This window comes from Ailuropoda melanoleuca, chromosome 14, assembly GCF_002007445.2.
Source record: "Ailuropoda melanoleuca isolate Jingjing chromosome 14, ASM200744v2, whole genome shotgun sequence".
NCBI classification, from domain to species: domain Eukaryota; kingdom Metazoa; phylum Chordata; class Mammalia; order Carnivora; family Ursidae; genus Ailuropoda; species Ailuropoda melanoleuca.
Genome location: NC_048231.1, coordinates 65,397,726 through 65,419,749, shown reverse-complemented (window position 1 = coordinate 65,419,749; position 22,024 = coordinate 65,397,726).

Here is a 22,024-nt window from a genome sequence, read left to right as displayed (position 1 = left end):
TGGAATTCCTTTATATCAATGAGAAATTTCCAAATATTTTTGAAAATGTAGCCAACATAATCTTCATACTAGAAATGAAGAATATAATTCCAAATAACTACTGAAACAAAGAGGAAATCAGAACCATTATTACAAATTACTTAGAGGTGAAATATATTGAGAACGACTTTTATAAAGTAGGACAAAATGACACTGAAATAAAGAATAGGAAATTATATGAATAAATCAACTTCCATTTAAGAATGTATGTACAAATCACAAAAAGAATCCTCAGGAAGAGGGAGAACAGAGAACAAATAAAGAATCCAAAAATCAAGAAAAAACAGCTATATGGATATCATTACTAAAATCAAAAGTTGTTTCTATGGGGGGGAATACAAAGTTCTAAACTAGGTAAAGGAGAAAACAAGCATATAACTTTCTTTCACTAAATGTGAAAATGCAGAAAGCATTGATGACTTACTCAGAAAATATAAATTGCTGAAATTGGCTGTACAATAGTAACATCTCTATGAATCAGTAAGTCTAGCACAAATAAATAGTAATGCTCTAACTTTAAAAATATCAGGAAAGCCTATCAAATAAGAATTCTACAGAACACCAATGATCTGAACATAGGTAACCAGAAGACATACACAAGATGTTTTAACCAACTGGCTTAAAATACTAAACAAAAAGTGCAAAGGCATTCCTGAAAAGATGCTGGTCATTCCAAGTTCATTGATGAATAACATTGCACACAAGTTTCCTTTATTTAATGAAAGGTAACACACAACAGTGGTGAACATAGAATTAATGACACTAGAAGCTTATATGATTTGGGGCATGGGTGGTGGGGGAGGATGTCTTTAAGAAAAGGAAAGAATTACAATAAAAAATTAAGATGAAAGCCTTGAAAAGAGTCTGTTCAGTAATGAGCTCTAAAGCTTAAGCTTCAATAGCTTCACAGAAAATAACCACTTGTGTACAAGAAACGTAGAGCAACCATCACACATCAAGTACAGCATTAGGTGTAATCCCATCGAATCCAGGAACATAAATAACAAGTCATTGACCACAATCATGTTCAACATGCTACTGGCTGTTTCCATTAATGAAGAAGAAAAGACAGATTGAAAACAAAAGTTACATGTATATGGAAATCAAGGAAATGATCACCATTAGTCTCAAAGGGGTGTGTGTGTGTGTGTGTGTCTGAGAGAGAGAGAGAGAGAGAGATCAAATACACAGAAAACCTATTAGGATCATGGGACAAACTATGAGATATGATGGGAAAAATTAGCAAGATGGCCAAGCACAAGATAAATAACTAAAATTAGTAATTTTTCTGCTCACTAGTAATAACCACACAGAAAATAAAGTAGAAAAAAATATTCCCAAGAGCAAAACTAATACAAAATTGTCAATAGTAAATTTAATAATTGTATAAAGGGTGTGTGTGTGTGTTTACAAAATTTTTTTTCTGCAGAAGATACATGAAATTAATCAATATAAGTCAGCCTGTGTTGTTTAGAAACATTCAGTCCCGTATTAATTTATGAATTTCAAAGTAAATATAATATGATAAAATCTCAGTAGAATTTTGAAGGCAAATCAACAGGGAACATGCAAAATAAATCTGAAAAAAATAATAAATCTGAAAAAAAAACACATTTTGGCACTGAAAGTTTTTTGTTTTTAATTTAGGTGAAATCCACCTAAACTGAATTAACCATTTCAAGTGAACGATTCAGCAGCATTTACTACATTTACAATGTGTGCAACCACCATCTATATCTAATTCCAAAACATATTCTCACTCCCAAATAAAACCCCATACCCACTGAACAGTTAATTCCCATTCCTTCCTCCCCCAGGCCCTGTCAACCACGAGTCTGTTTTCTATCTCTTTAAATCAACCTATTATGAATAGTTCATATAAATGGAATCATGCTATGTCTGATCTTTCGTATCTAGCTTCTTTTACCTAGCATAATTTTGTGAAGTCCATACACATTGTAGCATATATCATTACTTCATTTATTTTTATGGCTCAATAGTATTTCATTATATGTATATATCACAATTCATTCATCTATTCATATAATGATAGGTATTTGGGTTGTTTACACTTTTTTTGGCTATTTTGACTAGGAACTGCATATATATATATATATATATATATATATATATATATATATTTGTTTGAACTTGTTTTATGTTATTTTGAGTATATACATAGCACTGGAAAATTTTAAAAGATGATGACTTCCTCTATTAGACTGTAAACTATGGCATGATAAATGAACAAACAATAAAAATAGAGACTACAAGATTAGAACAAAATCTATATGATCAGAGCAAAATCTATGTTTTGGTTATAATACATGAAAAGGAGTAGTATTTTAATTCTGTGGGAAAGTGAAGAAATGTTTAGTATGATAGGAAAATTGGAAATACCATTGGAAAACATAAAGACAATTTGTTTACTCAGATCATTACCAAAATACTCTCCAGAAATATTTCAAGTAAATAATAATAGAAGCCAAACTATTAAGTATATGAAAAATATAGGATTATTCATTGAAAAATTTTGAATACAATAATATATTTATAGCATTTAGAAAGTAAAGATATTTTAAAGTAAGAAAATATGCAAAAACAAAAAATTAAAACTTTAATAAATGTAACCATATTATTTTTTAAATCACATATATGATGAAATACACCACACACAGAGGAAAAATATAAAAGATAGACTGGGTGAAAACATTTGCATCACACCTGGATTAATAGTCAGAAAACATGGAGAACTCCAATAAATCATAAGATCAATAACTTAATAGAAAATTGAGGAGGGGCACCTGGGGTGGCTGTCAGTTAAGTATCTGCTTTTGGCTCAGGTCATGATTCCAGGGTCCTTGTAGTGCTCCCTGCTCATCAGAGAGTCTGTCCCTCCTCCTACATCTGCCCCTCCCCCCCAACTGCCCCTCCCTCTACTAGTGCGCTCTCTTTATAAATAAATAAATAAAATCTTTAAAAAAAGAGAAAGAAAATTGAGGAATGTGATGTATAGTATCTACCATATACTTTTGATGACAATATAAGTTGATTCAAAATATCAGAGTTCAGTTTGGCAGTATTTACTTAAATTTAAAATAAACATGTGCTTCCATTCAACAATTACTTTCAAAGGCATTAACCCTAAATTCTCCTTTTTATCCTATTGTTCACAAAGAAGCAACATTTTTGGCAGATAATTTTGCCTGTTAAAATGTAAGTCACTTTTCACTAGATTATACTTATGTAAATACAAATAGAAAAAAATAGATTGGATATTAGTTTGGCTATATATACATTACTTAAACACACGCATAGAAATACATACATGCATATATTCACGTGTATATATGTATGATTGATACTAAGGATCTGTTCCAAATAGTCAAATAGCACCTCCTTTTGGTAAGGAAAATAGCACTGAATGTGATCATCTATGTATTTTTTTTAACATTACTTGTGTAAATGAGCTTAATTAATTTATTTTTGTTCTTAATTATATTTTCAAAGTTTATGCATTTAACATGTACAGATTTCTTATGTAAGGATTTCTTATTTAAGTATAAAAGGATGTTTTTAAGTTATGATAGTTCCAAATCAGTGCTGATTCCAAAATTCTGAGAGGAAAATAACGTATGAAACAAGCATCTTAATTCTTTCCTTTTCCTCATTAATTTTTTTCTCCCCCGTAAGTCTTAGATTAGTGAATTTTGTACAAGAAATCTCTTTCTGTGACCTGGGAGAAGTTGTTTAGAAAAGGGAGAATAAGGGAATTGGGCTTCTGGGTATGTTCTGACCAGCTTAGTTCCATTTTTTAAAATAAACCTTACATTTGCATGAGGGGTCCCAGGACAAAAGGAAAAGGGCCAGTGTGAAGAGAGGAAGGGAGAGAGAGAAATTATTTCTGCTTGGTAAATGTATAAATGAAGAGATTTACTTCTCATTGTTCAGATAATTGAAGAGTTAATATCAATGGAATGTGAATCTGTAAGACCAGATTTCATGAATATGAAATCCCAGTCCATGACTGGGTGTAGGAAAGATTTGGGCAGTTTCCAATTTAAGAGGTCATAACTGGATTAATCTGTCAGGTCATTGTTGATACAATTTAGTGGCTGATTTGAGCATTTAAAGAAAGCAGAATACAAATAAGAACATGAATGCAAACAAGTAGTTTGGAATTTGTACTGAGGAATATTGAAAAGGAACTGTCTTATGATAATATTCCTAAATAAAATGGTAGTACAAAATTATTTAATCTACAGACCTATTCCATGTTTAGTCCATGCCTTTTACTTTTCATATAGAACTAAACTAATGATGATTCACCTTATTGTATTAAGAAAATTAATATGGGGGCGCCTGGGTGGCACAGCGGTTAAGCGTCTGCCTTCAGCTCAGGGCGTGATCCCGGCGTTATGAGATCGAGCCTCACATCAGGCTCCTCCGCTATGAGCCTGCTTCTTCCTCTCCCACTCCCCCTGCTTGTGTTCCCTCTCTCGCTGGCTGTCTCTATCTCTGTCGAATAAATAAATAAAATCTTAAAAAAAAAAAAAAGAAAATTAATATGAACTCAAATACGATTTTGAAAGCTAAAGTTGATTCTGGGCATATATGAAGTATAAAATAAATTTGTGTTCCTCTCTAACAAATACCTTGCTATGTTATATCACACTTTTATTGTACACTGAAATAAAGGAAATGTCATTAGGAAAGAAAGAAAGTATCACAGGACTTAGAAGTCTTCTGAGTCTAAATGGTATGAGGCCAGCACTGAAGGTCCATTCATAACAAATGATAAGATGCTTATGAATTACAGACTCAGTGCACAAGAATATACATTGATCAATCCAATTTGATAAGCACACAAAAGGCACCTTTGTTTTAGGTATTTACCCTGGTTACAAATGAGGTTTACAGAATAGGAGGCATTCAGGAAAATTGCAATCACTATTAAAAACGCCTCCTTTATTTTATACCAGTTTTGAATTTAATTTAAGGGCTTCCTCATATGCTAAAAAAACCTAAGAAAACTTTCTCAGAAAGGAACTTCAAAATCCAATAATGTCACCTATTTTATTTAAAATTACAGCTATGAACATACAGGGAAATTATGTAATCTATGGGTGACTTTTTTTTTAACCTAACCTACTGAGAGGAATATGAAACTTCCCACACATACCTCCTCTTCTATTCACCAATGAAATAACTACCTATTTTTAAGGTAACATAACCCACCAATTACTCTTGACAAATAATTTATACAGAACACCTGAACACCTGCGCTAAGACATTCAGTAACAAATCATCAAAGGTTATGATTTTTAAAAATCTAAATAAATACACCTTTCTCTTAAAAGAGTGCTCTTTAATTGCAGGGCTTTATTTTTCCCCTTAGAATTTTGAAATACTTTTGTGGTGAACCACACTTGTGCCCCTCCTCCCTTCCCTAAATAATTGCTATGTTCACTGCCAACATTATATCCATTTTGTGTGTGTGTGGCTGAAGTACCCATATTTAAATGGCACTAAAGAGTAAATACTGAGTCTTGCTAAACTTACTCTTACAATCAAAGATGATGGAAAAATATCAGGTTTTATGTACTCCTCCTCTGCAATCTTCCTGGCATAAAACTAATATGCTTCTTGCATTCTTGAACTTAAAAAAAAAAAAGCTGTTTATAAATAGGTGATTTTAATGGAAAAAATGATCACATAAGTACCAACCTTGGCAAACAAGTTGGGAGCATAATCAACACTAACTTCACAGAAATGTTGCAAAAAATAACACTTCCCCAATTCAGTTGTTGTTTTCCAACTGATTTTTTAAAAAAATAATAGTATCAGTAGTATTTTGTAAAACCGTGCAAACAAAAGAAAATGTTTCTAATCAAACATTTTAGGGAACCAGCTCACCTCTAGCATTCTTTAGTGTGCCTGTTATTTGCAAAATAATATTGACACACTGTATCTTTAATAGTGTTAACCAATAACTCACATGAGTATCCTTTAATTATTCTTAAAAATTCAGATCCTTAGAGCCAAGCCCAGAGCTACAAAAACAGAATCTCCTCGGTGAAGACTCTTTTGATTGTTATACATAGTGAAGCTTAAGAAATTGTTTAGTTTTGGGTCCTTCAATGAAATGTACAGCATGTGAAAAAGCTGTTTTTCAAAATTTCAGAAGATTGCAAATTGACAGTGGTGGTGACAAATTGAGTTATATTTATCTTTTATATGATGTCTGAAAATGCCTCACACTAACTGCCTCCAAATCTTTTTCTCTCAGCCACTGAGAATTTAGGATCGAGTTAGTGTAAAGGAAGCTTTTGGGGGAGATGGATGGAAGGGTTGAGAATTATCAAACTGCCAAAAGCAATAATCACTGCCTTCAGAAAAAACAACAACAACAACAAACAAACTTGGTATCACATAAATAAATTAGTAGGCATAGAGACATTGGGTCTCAATAAATGCACTTAAAACTATCACCAGATTCTGCTTACCTTTGGAATGGACTATTTATGTATGTGTTATTTTCCACAGGTATCAGTCTGTTACAGTGAAAAAAATTCCTTTGAAAAAATTTACATGGGCATTTGTGTTTATTATTTTAACATTATACAATTAGAACTGAGCAAAAGATAGCCAATACAAATCATTAGTAATGTTGTCATCTGGATATTACCAATTTTTAGCATACTGATTCATAGACTTAGAGTTTTTTTAGTGTGTGACATTGCTAATTGTATGTGTGCATTTGTGCATAGTATGTATTATAAAGTTAAATGACTATATATTTAAAATCACCCAATGTATCTTAAACTTTGCTTGTTTACTCTATATATTGTGAATATATTTATATGAAAATATGATTCTAAAATAGCCTATCTGTAATCATATCTCAAATGACAGCAAAATATCTCTGTTGTTCTCTTTTGTAGATGTTTCATTTTAATTTTGCCTATCACCCGCCATTGGTCATTAAAGTATTTCTTATTTTTGTTTTGCTAAGCAGAGACTAACAATGGAGTTAAATGCTCCCATATGAGGCAGATAAAAATAATATTACTGCATTCTATAAATGTTTCTCTTTACAGCTATTCTAAGAAATTTGAATTGGTATTCCCAGCAAATTAAAAAAAAAAAAAACCTTGAAAAAGCAAGACTATGCTACATGAAAGTAAATATTATTATAACAATAAAACATACTAAAACTGATTAATTGAAATGATATTTCAATGTATTTAGATTTCTGACAAATGACCAACCACCATTAAAATTCTTTTGCACATAAGCACTATTCATGTACTTTACATATAATTTAGTGTTCAGTAAAGTGAATTCTATTTTTTAACAATAGTAAGAGGTAAAGTGGAAACAATTTTGGGCTGTACCTTTCTGATTCTTTTCTTTTTTCTTGAAATTTCTGATTCATTTTTCACCATGTTCTCATGTTCAAAACTGTCAATCACATTTTTTTTCTTTCTTCAGACTTCTCTTTGGAGTCTCCTTCCTGGAGTCTAGGTCCTTCTGCTATAATCTGGACTAAATTGCTCTCCACTTTTGCTGGACATCTGTGACATATTTGAACCCCATGCCTGGAGATTGTTTAGTCAACATACCAGAAAATGATATAGCATCTGTTTCATCCTTATGTTAACTTATAAGCCAAGAAAAGTAAAGAAGGAAGCAATGAGTATAAATTGCTAAGTCCTTTTTCCTTTTAGAAAGGAAGTTAAAACATGTACCACATCACAATACTTGAAATCTTGGTAATGGGAAAACAAATAATTTAAGGGTGGTAAACAAATCCTTCAAACATGAATCAAATAATTAAAAGTAACATGTTTTGGAACAAAGCATATCAAGTAGTCAAGTCAAACACTTTGTTGACATATTAGTCATTCTTCTTTTGTCTCAATTGATTCAGGGTAAGTCTCCCTAAAACAAGAATAATCATCTTGAATTTGGCCTGAACTTTTTTGGTTAGGGGAAAATTATTAAGCCAGTTGGACTTTGTACTTCTTTGCAAATCTTTTTTGAAATTCAAAATTATTTGTCACCTTTTGAATTTTGTATGACCATCTTCCCATGCACCATCATTTTTTTAAAAGTGTTATAGTGTGACCAGTGGAAAACTTTGAAGGATATGAAAAAAAAAACTATGAGAGAATATAGTCTCACCCAACATCTCCTTTAGGAACAATCTTCACCAATATATTGATAACACACACACACACACACACACACATTTCACAAACACGTATCACACAATATGGAACCATGGATGATATTTTTAATCTTTAGTCTTAAAATAGGTTGTGGAAAAACCTCTATTTTGATAAATATGAATGATCATCACCCTTTCAGATTGATGTAGTTTGTTTTATTATTAGATCATAATTTAATAAATAGTTCTCAAATTAGAATGACAATACTGACAATAGCCTGCATCTACTGACTCATTATGTGCCAGGTTGTTTTCTAAGGGCTTTTCCAGTATTCACTCATTTAAATGATGGATATTTATGCTTTCTTTCTTTTTTATTGAAGTCAAGGAAAGATTAATATACTTCAATATATGCTTTGAACATTTTCTTGATTGTAACTGTGAACACATTTATAGGAAGTCAAATGTTACTTCCGATCTCCTCAATAGCTCTACTAATTTATATTTCTACCCAAATGATAAGCACTTCAGAGAATCCATTACTCATCCATCTTTATTGCTAGTGAGATTAAGTGTATTTTTGTATGGTTATTATCTATTTTCTCCCCCAGACTATATTATTTTCACACTACTCTTGAGTAATTTATTGCTGTTTTCTTATTGTTTTTTCTGAGAGTTCTTTTTTTTTTTTTTTTAAGATTTTTTTTTTTTTTNATTTTTTTTTTTTTTTTTTTTATTTGACAGAGATAGAGACAGCCAGCGAGAGAGGGAACACAAGCAGGGGGAGTGGGAGAGGAAGAAGCAGGCTCAAAGCAGAGGAGCCTGATGTGGGACTCGATCCCGCAACGCTGGGATCACGCCCTGAGCCGAAGGCAGACGCCTAACCGCCGTGCCACCCAGGCGCCCCCTGAGAGTTCTTTTTATCATGAACATTTTGGGGGCCTGAGTTTTCTTTTTCACGGTAATACTTGTATATTGTTTAAAATGTCATGTGGTATGGGGTGCCTGGGTGGCTCAGTAGGTTAAGTGTCTGACTCTTGGTTTCAGCTCAGGTTGTGATCTCATGAGTTGTAATCTCATGGGTCATAAGATTGAGCCCCAGATCAGGCTCCATGCTTAGCAGGGAATCTGCTTGAAGATTCTCTCCCTCTGCCCTTCCCCTCACTCTTCTCTCTCAAATAAATAAATAAATCTTTTTAAAAAAATAAAATGTCATATGGTGCTACCAGTTCTGTGCTCACCTCTTATGAATCACATTTATTCTCCCAAAGCAAGTATTTTCTGAAAATTGGCTGGTATGCATTCCTTTTAATGGTCATATTTAAATCAAAAGATTGTGTGTATAATGATATGTTGGTATGTAGTGATAATGTTATGATATGTTGGTTTCCTATTGGAAAAGATCAAACTGTCACTTTGTTACTTCCCTCTGTCATTTCCCCCCACAAAAACATACTACCTTGCCACAAAAACATACTTTGTGGTTGCTGTCTTTACTTCATTACATATCTTTCTATCTTTTATTTAGTATTATTCTGTAACTACCTTCTTAATTTTGATGTGATACTTCCTCCAATAGTCTCTGAAAATCAAGGAAGGTAAAATTTTTGTGACAAAACATTTGCGAAAATGTTTTTATTCAACCCATACACTTGATTGACACCTGTACAAGACCTGGAATTCTTTATTAGGCCAATTTTCAAAAAAAATATAATTTTCCTTCAGAATATTCCTGTATTTACTTCCCAACTTCCATTATTTTATTTTAAGAAACCTGATGACATTCTAATTTCTAATTTTTAGCTGAAATATTTTAATGCATATTTAACTGCTTTCTTTTCTCTGGAAATACCCTTTATTTCTGGTATGCTGTAATGTCATAAAGTCATAGATTTATTGGATTCTTACATTTATTCATTTTCTGGAATGACTATACACATTTAAATACAATCTTATATTTAATTTCTATTGTAGTCATTATTAAAATTTGAAGGATATTTTTTTTTAAATTTAACTTCAGTCACACTGATTTTAAATTATTCTTTCTTGTCTCTGAATATTCCTTTGCTCTGGAATCATATTATTTCCTAGATGAAGTAATCCTCTGTCTCTTTAAGGGTATAGATCATAACCAAATATGTCCTGATGAGAACCTGGTAAGTAAGTCTCATTATCTTCATAGCAACAAGGCTGTTTTTAATTAGCTATGCAGACCTCCTTAAGTTTGCTTTGCAAACATAGAGTCACACAGTTTTTTAACAGTAAGGCCACAAAGTTAACTTCTCCCTAGAAGCTTTCCTAAACTGTCCTGGTTACACCTTTAATATTGTCTATTTGTTATCCCAAGGCTGAGAAATTGGGGACAAGAAACTCCTTCAATGAAATTTTAAAAAGTGGCACCTGTAAATATGGTTAAATTCACCCTCTTTTTGAGGCCCTTAAAATTTGTTCAGGTTTCTTCTCCCTCAGGAAGTGATTGTTATTACCATTAATAAAGTTGTCACTTTAAAAAAACAAACTAGCCCAACTCACAGCATAAAAAATAGATCTTTTGAATATCCCTTTCACTATTAAGGAAATTGGATATTTTTTATTTTAAGACTCCACGAAAAGAAATCACTAGAACCAGATGGTTTCACTGGAGAATTCCCCAAAATCTCTTTTTTTTTTTTTTAAGATTTTTTATTTATTTATTCGACAGAGATAGAGACAGCCAGCAAGAGAGGGAACACAAGCAGGGGGAGTGGGAGAGGAAGAAGCAGGCTCATAGCAGAAGAGCCTGATGTGGGGCTCCATCCCAGAACGCCGGGATCACGCCCTGAGCTGAAGGCAGACGCTTAACCGCTGTGCCACCCAGGCGCCCCTCCACAAATTCTCTTTTAAAAGAATTAAGACCAATTCTATATGCCTCTTTCAGAAAATAGAAGAGGAGGGAACACTGTTTACTTCATTTTTTGAACTTGATATTACCCACATACCAAAACCTGACAGGCAGTACGAACAAAACAAAACTAAACAAAACAAAACAAAAAGGAAGGGAGAGAGGGAGGAAAGAAGAGAAGAAAGAAAAGAGAAGAAAGAAGTAAGGAAGAAAGAAAGGGAGGAAGAAAAGATATCCCTTATGAATATAGACACAAAAATTCTTAATAAATAGTAGCAAGTAGTATTCATCAATATAAGGAAAGAATGATACACCAAATGGGGTTTATTCCAAGGATCCAAGGCTAGTCCAATATTTTAAAATCAATCAATGCAACCTATTACATCAACAAGCCAAAAAACAAAAAATGACAGGAACATACAGAATGTTTATATATAATGATGCAGAAAAAGCATTTCACAAAATTCAGCTGTCATTCTTGATGAAGACTCAAAAAACAGAAATAGAGGGAATCTTACTTAACTTGATAGAGAGCGCTTACCAAAAAGATACAGCTAGCATTGTACTTAATAATGAAATGAATAAGAAACGTGCTTCCACCTGTTTGGGAACCCATGCAAAGATGACTGCACTTACTATTCACATTTAATATTGTGGTAATAGTTCTAGCCAGTGCAATAAGACACGAAGAAGAAGAAGGAGAAGGAGAAGGAGAAAAGAAAAGAAAAGAAAAGAAAGAAAAGAAGAAAGAAAAGAAAAAAAGAAAAGAAAAGAAAAGAAAAGAAAGGAAAAGAAAAGAAAGAAAAGAAAAGGCAGAAAGGAAAAAAAAGAAGAAAGAAGGAAAAGACATATAGATAAGCAAGGAGTAACTGCCCCTATTTGCAAAGGGTGTCATTGCAAATATAGAAAAAATAACAAAGATTTTACCAAAATCAAAAACAAAACAAAAGACTCCTAGAGCTAATAAGTGAGTTCACTATTATCACAAGATACAAGGTCAATATACCTCCCCCAAATAGAAAATAAAATTCTATTTCTGTATACTAACAACAAACACATAGACTCCAGAATTTAAAAATTTAATACCATTTACAATTACTCAAAACAAAAATACTTATGTATAAGTTTAACAAATAATGCATAGTACTTGTATGCTGAAAACTACCAAATACTGATGAAAGAAATTATATATATATATATACATTGCTGTTGAGAATATAAAATGGTGCAACCTGTCTGAAGATAGTTCGATGGTTCTTAAAAAAACAAAACGTGCATTCACTCTACAATGCAACAACTGCACTCCTATGCAATCATTCCAGAATAATGAAGACATATTCACACAAACACCTGTATACACAGGTTTATAGAAACTTTATTCTAAATAGCTCCAAACTGGAAACAATGCAAATGTCTTTGAACCGGCTAATGAGTGACCAAACTACGGCATGTTCATACCCGAGGTGTGTGTGTATCACATTCGTGATAATAAAGGGAAATGACCGTAGTACCTGCAACACCTGGATGAATCTTCACAAAATTATACTGTGAGGAAAAGACCATTCTCGAAGAATTACATACCCCATGATTCCATTTCTACAGCATTCTTGAACTCACAAAAGTGTAGTAATGAACAGATTATTGATTTCCAGGGGTTAAGGCAAGGTGTGCAAGGTAGAAATATATGTGTCTATCCAGTGGCAATATGAGGCATCCAATAGTGATGGGAAATATTCTGTATTTTGACTACACCAGTGTCAGTATCCTGGACATCCAAAACTGCTTAATTATTCTTTTCTTTTTTTTTTTTTAAGATTTTATTTATTTATTTGACTGAGATAGAGACAGCCAGCTAGAGAGGGAATGCAAGCAGGGGGAGTGGGAGAGGAAGAAGCAGGCTCATAGCAAAGGAGCCTGATGTGGGGCTCGATCCCACAACTCCGGGATCACGCCCTGAGCCGAAGGCAGACGCTTAACCGCTGTGCCACCCAGGTGCCCCTTAATTATTATTTTCAAGTAAGTAATGACCCTCATGCAAAAATAATTTACACACATAGCAAATATTTAATTTAACTCATTTAATGAAGGAGTCTGTAAGGTGTTACAATCAGGGCAAATGAGATCAGAAAAAGAAAAAAAATACACTGATACACACATACACAATCAGGAATCCTGAAATTAATTTGGTAATGGAGGCACAACTGGTTAATATTAAATTATAATATAATATTTGATGTCGACTTTTCTAAGAGTGGAAAATCAAATGTAACTTTATGAGATAACATCGGTTGTATTTTCATGGATGAAAATCTGTATTATGATTGACAGGAAACAGTTTTCTACAACTTAAATTCTCTGTCCCCATATTTGTATAAAATAACCTAGATAATCAACAATAATCAAAGGTGAATCTTAGAAGTCTTTAATTCTCAGAGATTCTGCCAAACAACACATAGGGTTTCATTCAAAGACATCTTTAACCTGTTTGATGCATTTCTACAACCATATTTCTTGAAACAAATTACTTTACTGAAGCAAAATATTTAGGATTTCACTTGACTGGAATTTTATTACATCTAGAGATTTATGTGCAATTAAGATCATCCTATTCAGCCACCACGTATGTCTATTTATTATTATATGTCACCCATTTCCCTTGTTAGACTTAGAGGTTTTCTTCATATATATATGTACATATATATAATATTTATTTATATATTATATTATTTATATTTATATTTTCAAATATATAAATATTTAATTATATTCTAATATATATTATATGTAACATATAATATATATAACTATATATAATACCCATATATTTTATTCACTTGAAGGTATAGTTTTATGTTAATGGAAATATGGTAATGTCTTCCTTTATAATTTCTAATTGCTTATTACTAATAAAGGGAGTCTGGTATGTTTATTAATATATGTAAGTTATAGTGATATGCTCTGCTTTTTAGGAAACTTGTTGGCATTCAGTGTAATATTAATAAATAAACATATAAATATATATAACTGAATATTATTAAAATGGACAATAGTGGGGCGCCTGGGTGGCATAGCGGTTAAGCATCTGCCTTCGGCTCAGGGCATGATCCCGGCGTTATGGGATTGAGCCCCACATCAGGCTCCTCCGCTATGAGTCTGCTTCTTCCTCTCCCACTGCTTGTGCTCCCTCTCCCGCTGGCTGTGTCTATCTCTGTAGAATAAATTTAAAAAAAAATCTTAAAAAAAATAAAATGGACAATAGTGATTTGGGGTCCAATTTTCAATGATAAAACGATATAAAATTACAATAACTCAAAGACATTAGGTGGAAGTAAAGATGACATGCTCTTGGAAACAGTCAAAATACAGCTATAATAATGAAGATAAATGTACAAATAAAATTATATTTTATAATTTTTACAGAATAAGCAAGATTTTTGCATACACATACATATATGTACATATATGAGTGAACATGTACATGTATAATTTTAAATATGCATTTGTATCTAATTTGTTTTTAAATATTACTAGTAGATTTTTCACTATTTAATCCAGTTTCTTAAATAGTATGTTTTGTTGGTTAAGCTATCATTTTTATAGTTTTCTTTGGGACTATGAGAGATTCCATATACACACTTGCTTTATATGGAAACATAAATTTTACATTACCTTAAAATAGTAATTTGCTTGTGCTTTCTAATAGTTTTGCATATTTTATATACATATAAATATATATGCCATGCATCAATAACTTAATGAATTTCCCCAAGTTTTAAATTTTTGCATATGTGTTTTTTAGGAAAAAATAACTTCTTTAAAGTAATAGTCCCTGATACCTTCTTTTGGGTATAGCCTTAATAAAGAGAAATGACTTTGAAGTAAGAGGTATAAGTTGGGGTGCCATGATTGTAGTAATTACTAAGAACCATCTGTCAAGGCACAGTTCCAAGAATGGAGAGCATGCTAGGTAGGTTGGCCTCACTTCACAGCAAAATCCAATTAAGGGAATTAAAGTTTTAAGCAAACCATCTCAAGATGGTACAGCTCCAAAGATCATTTTTACCAGTAAGCTCTGTTTGGGGTCTCATTGCTATCCACTTATTTGCCAATTGATGGGGGGGGGGAAGTTTCCACAGTCACACAGGACTCTGTTATTGGTGTATGTAGTCCAAGCAATTGTAAGCCTTTTATAGATCCTAGAAAAATCTTAAGTGCTCCCATTTGACATGATTATAAATCTTTTAAAATGTACTAAGCTCATATTAATTATAATTCATATGAGTTGAGTTGAAGTGAATAAAAAATTGACAAGTGACTTCCTTTCCACATTTAGGTCTTTCATCCATTTTAAATGTATTTTTGCGTAGGGGATAAGAAAGTGGTTCAGTTTCATTCTTCATGTTGCTGTCCGGTTTTCCAACACCATTTGTTGACAAGATTGTGTTTTTTCCATTGGGAAAATTAGTTTTGTCCAAGATTAGTTGACCATATAGTTGTGGGTCCATTTCTGGCTTCTCTGTTCTGTTCTATTGATCTATGAGTCTGTGTTTGTGCCAGTACCATACTGTCTTGATGACCACGGCTTTGTAATATAGCTTGAAATTCAGAATCGTGTTGCCTCACTTTTTTTTTCTTTTTCAGCATTTCTTTGGCTATTCAGGGTCTTTTGTGGTTCCATGCAAATTTTAAGATGATTTGTTCTAACTCTGTGAAAAATGCTGGTGGTATTTTGATGGGGATTGCATTGAATGTATAGATTGCTTTGGGTAGTGTAGACATTTTAACAATGTTTGTTCTTCCAATCCATGAGCGTGAAATGCTTTTCCATTTCTTTGTGTCTTCTTCAATTTTCGTCAGATGATGTATAGGTATTCACAATTTAACTTAATTTTGTGTTATGGTATTGGAAGTTTAAATACACTTTTTGTATCTTTAAAGCTTTTTGGGCTTGAATCCTATCTTATATGATCATGATCATAACCCTAGTTTTCTTATCACTTGCATTTTCCTGATAACATTTTGTCCAGACTTTTATTTTCATATTTTTTGTATGAATTTTTTAAGACTTGCCTTTTGGGGTTTTTTGGGGGTTTTTTTATAATATTTTTTAATTATATTATGTTAGTCACCATACAGTACATCCCTGGTTTTTGATGTAAAGTTCCACGATTCATTAGTTGCGTATAACACCCAGTGCACCATGCAATATGTGTCCTCCTTACTACCCATCACCGGTCTATCCCATTCCCCCAACCCCCTCCCCTCTGAAGCCCTCAGTTTGTTTCTCAGAGTCCATAGTCTCCCATGCTTCATCCTCCCTTCTGATTACCCCCCGCTTTCTTCTTCCCTTTCTTCTCCTACTGATCTTCCTACTTCTTATGTTCCATAAATGAATTAAACCATATGATAATTGTCTTTCTCTGCTTGACTTATTTAACTTAGCATTATCTCCTCCAGTGTCGTCCATGTTGCAGCAAATGTTGAGAAATCGTTCTGTTTGATAGCTGCATAATATTCCATATTGTATATATGGACCACATCTTCTTAATCCAGTCATCTGTTGAAAAGCATCTTTGGCTCCTTCCACGATTTAGCTATTGTGGACAAGACTTGCCTTTTGAATACAAAATAAGCCTGGGCTTATATATTTTTTATACACATTATATACACTTAATCTATTCAGAGTACAGGTATTTCACCTCTTTAATTAGGTTTATTCCTAGGTATTTTATGGTTTTCAGTTCAATTATAAATGGGACTGATCCCTTGATTTCTTTTTCTGCTGCTTCATTATTGGTGTATAGAAATGTAACAGATTTTTGCACATTGATTTTATATCCTGCAAGTTTGCTGAATTCATGTATTAGTTCTAGCAATTTTGTGGGGGGGAGTCTTTCAGGTTTTCCACATAGAGTATCATGTCATCTGCAAATAGTGAAAGTTTGACTTCTTCCTTGCCAATTTGGATGCCTTTTATTTCTTTTTTGTTATCTTATTGCTGGGAATAAGACTTCCAGCACTGTGTTAAATAGCAATGCTGAGGGGTGCCTGGGTTCCTCAGTCAGTTAAGCATCTGCCTCCAGCTCAGGTCACAATCCCGGAGTCCTGGGATTGAGCCCCTCATGAGGCTCTCTGCTCAACGGGGAGTCTGCTTCTCCCTCTGCCCCTCCCCTTCCTCGTGTGCTCTCTCTCTCTCGCTACCCCCCTCTAAAATATATATACATATATATATAATATATATTAATGCTGAGAATGGACATCCTTGTCTTGTTCCTGACCATAGGGGAAAGGCTCTCAGTTTTTCCCCATTGTGGATGCTATTAGCCATGGGTCTTTCATATATGACCTTTATGATATAGGGATACGTTCTATCTATCCTTACTTTGTTGAGTGTTTTTTTATTAAGAAAGGATGCTGTATTTTGTCAAATGCTTTTTCTGAAATCCTAGAGGAGAACACAGGCAGAAACCTCTTTGACTTTGGCTGTAGCAACTTCTTACTAGACACATTGCCACAGGTAAGGGAAACAAAAGCAAAAATGAACTATTGGGCCTTCATCAAGATAAAAAGCTTTTGCACAGCAAAGGAAGCAACAAAACTGAAATGCAGCCTATGGAATGGGAGAAGATATTTACAAATGACATATCTGATAAAGGGTTGGTATCCAAAATCTGTAAAGAACTTATCAAACTCAACACCCAAAAATAAAACAACCCAGTTAAGAAATTGGCAGAAGACATGAATAGATACTTTTCCAAAGAAGACGTCCAGATGGCCAGCAGACACATGGAAAGATGTTCAACATCACTCATCATCAGGGAAATACAAATCAAAACCACAATGAGATACCACCTCACTCCTGTCAGAATGGCTAAAATTAAGAGCTCAAGAAACAATAGGGTGTTGGTAAGGGTGCAGAGAAAGGGGAACCTTCTTGCACTGTTGGTGGGAATGCAAACTGGTGTAGCCACTCTGGAAAACAGAGGTTTTTCAAAAAGTTAAAAATAAAACTACCTTATAATCCAGCAATTGCATTACTAGATATTTACCCAAACCACACAAAAATACAGATTTGAAGGGGTACATGCACCCTGATGTTTATAGCACCGTTATTAACAATAGCCGCACTATGGAGACAGTCCAGGTGTCCATTGACTGATGAATGTATAAAGAAGATATGGTATATATATGCAATGGAATATTATTCAGCCATCAAAAAAATGAAATCTTGCCATTTGCAATGACGTGGTGGAGCCAGAGTGTATTATGCTAGGGGAAATAACTCAGTCAAAGACAAATACCATATGATGTTGCTCATATGTGGAATTTAAGAAAACAGATGAGGGCACCTGGGTGGCTCAGTTGGTTAAGCATCTAAGTCTTGATTTCAGCTCAGGTCGTGATCTCAGGATCATGAGATCAAGCCCCAAAGCAGCTCTGTGCTCAGCAGGGAGTCTGCTCGAGATTCTCTCCCTGTCCCTCTGCCCCTCCCCCCCATGCTCATGCACTCTCTCTCTAAATAAATAAATAAATAAATAAACATTAAAAATAAATAAATTCTTTAAAAAAGAAAAAAGAAAGCAAACAGATGAACATATAAGACGGGGGAAAAGAATGAAAGGATTGAGGGAAAGAAGCTGTAAGAGACTATTAACTATAGAGAGCACAGTGGGTTGATGGGAGATGGGTGAGGCATGGGATAGATGGGAGATGAGTATTAAAGAGGGCACTTGTTGTGATGAGCACTGGGTGTTGTATGTAAGTGATGAATCACTGAATTCTACTCCAGATGCCAATATTGCATGTTATGTTACCTAACTAAAATATAAATTTAAAAAAAAATGACAAGTGATTCTGTTTTATAGATAAACATGTATTACTTTCTTTTTTTTTTTTTTGGACAACATATATTTTTCTGTCTCAACTATTTTTATTGGTCCTTTAGAAAGTTGCAGACACAAGATTCTCAGACTGTGTTGTACAATGAATGTAGTGGGTGTCTGCTGGTATACACAGGCCCACACCTACTACTGTTTCCACTCCTTTTCTTCCAGTCTCAAGATTGAAGAGAACTTTGTAGGTGGTTTAACTGCATTGTGAAAATAAAACAGTCTCCCATTTCTTTTTCTTTCACACTAGTTTCAGGTAAAAATGTTTTTCTTTCCCTGAGAAATAAAATGTCCTAGAGAGTTGATTCAACTGTCTCCAATTTAATCTTTTCCATTTTAATCAATCATTATATTACTTATATATTATTTAATATTTTTGCTTCTAAGGTTTTTTCAAACCTACCTAAAACTTCCATTAATGTAAAATTATTACTTGCAATCCTATCACATATGCCAGTAAATTCTATATAAACAAGTAAACATACTAAAGTACTTTTCAGAAACAATGAAACTGTGAAACAGTCTCCTTGAAAGAGTCATTTAGAAGAAAGAGGAATTCATTAATTATCTAAGTGTAATTTATTGATCATTAGAAATCTAACTTTAGGATATGTTTTGTTTATCAGTTTTTGTTTATCTGTTTGGTCTTTCTAATGTCCCATGTAATGGGGCTGTTTTCTTATCAGATTTTAAAGAATGGTTAACAAGACATCAGTGAGTTCATTTTTCTTTCTTGAAACGTACATGTACATGGTTTTACTAACATTCTGGCAACCTCTGTAATTTTTGTAATTTGGATAGTTTTCTGCTTATCTTGGCATTATCTAGAATCCTAGCAATTCTATGCCAAATAATGTATAGGAAATTTTAAGGTAATAGTACAAATACATATGAAAGTCTAACAGAGACTCAATATTATTTCTATATAAAACTTAGAATAAGTTTAGAATGAGTGGACAATATACAGTAGACAATAAGTAAACAAGATAAACACTGATGTTTACCTGATAATGACAAAGTCCAAATGATTTTATATTTAATTGAATGATTATTTTGGTACCATGTAATTAAAATCTTGCTTTTCCCTTTTCTGTATTTTAATTTGATTGCTTGATTTGTCTCTGTGAGGGAAGGCCTGTTCTATTTAGATATAATCAAGTCAGGATCATAGAACTATAAATACTTATAGTTTGAAAATACTTCATTTTAAATTTGTATATCCTATTGGTCTGTTACGGAGACAAAATAAGTTAATGCATTTAAAGTACTTTAAACAGTGTCTGGAAGGGAGTAAGTGTACAGTAAGTCCTACATGATGAAAATAATAATGATGGTGATGAAAATGATGATGATTAGTTAATATATCAGAAGGATTCTGCTACTTGGTTATAGAATAAGAAGAGAAAATTGTTCGGTGATTTCCCCACACACACACAATATCTCTCATTTAATCCTAACAACAGCTCTGTTACATAAATATTAGTTGAAGCCTTATTTTACAGATGAGGATGCTAAGGCATGAGAATATAACTTGTTGAAGGTCTTTCATGGCATGTGATAGTCTGGTCCCAGTAACTGTGTTTTTGAATTCTGTACTTAATCCTGAATCCAAGAATTTTAAATAAAATTAAACATAGGCCCAATTAATCAACACTACTAGAACCATTATCTAGAGATGAAGAAGAATTTTATTTCACAGCTATAATGTCATGTAAGTGAAAATTCGGACCACTGGAGTGATTACTGAAAAAGTTGGCAAGATTAAGTCTTATCGATGCATCACTATGTTAAATTCCTAAAGTTACACCCTTTTCCTCCAGATTTATATAACCATAAATCTGAAAGAATGGTCATAGCTCAAAATCCTTTTAATTTTGATCCCCTTCACAGATTATGTTGACCAATAAACCTCACCATATTGTCCACCAGAAACTTAGTCATTAAAAATGCAATATCTTACTTACTATGTTTAGTCAAAAAAGAATACTTGCCCAGTATCGGCAAAAATTTCATATATTTCCCTTGGTCCATGCTTATGTAAAGGTTGCTATTCAGTCATAACACTCATTTCCAGTAAGCCGATGTAAAATTTCTGAATATACCTCAACATACAGTTTTGGGCATACAATCAATGGATCAGAATTAGACTGCAACCCTCTTTCCGTGCCTTCTCTCTATTCTTCCTAACAGCAAGAACTTGGTGCCAGTCCCATTGGAGAGGTGAGTATAAAGTCTATTAACAACTCCAAGAGTATCTTCAAAATGTCCACAGGACTAGGCAATTCTTATAATTCCGGTAGTCATTGACAGTAACTCCTGGTTTTAGACATTAACTGTTACTAGTGATGACTCCTCTAGGTCTTTCTCTCTGTTTAGATCATTCTAGGTCTTCAAACATCTCTTAAGTCAATGTTTATTTCTAAGCACCATGTTAAGATGGAAGATGAGAACAGAATACCTCATAACGTATACTACATTTAGCTTTGTGGTGTTTGCAAGTAACTAACTAACCAATTTTAACCTTAAATGTGTGCAATTTTACTTTTTAAAAACAGAGTGGCTTCTATTTTACATGTATATTTGGATTTGCTTCCTTGAGTGGTGAGAAATAGATGATATTAAAGCAGGAGTTCATAGAATTGCATACAATCCATCTATCTATGCCCAGATCTGTCTATATCATCCACAACATCTGGTGAAACAAAATTTGAGGCAAGCTATAGTTTTGTGGAACTTTTTTAGTGGATCGAGACCTTTATTTGCTTGCTTGGCTTTGTGCTCGGGAAGATTTGTGCTAGTTATTTTTTGTATTAAGGTTTTTCTTTATTTGAATAATTGTTATAGGAAGTCATTTTAAAACTAAAGCACTTTAGCCATGAATTTTTTTCTCTTGCAAAAAACACAAGTAATAAATTGTAATTTTTCATTGCCATTATTAAATAGTTATTGTTTTTAAGTAAGTCCTTCTGAAATTTAAGCCTTACTGTGCTTGTGGCACCTGCCAAGGATATGAATATTTTCAAAATACTCTGTGTTTCTTTA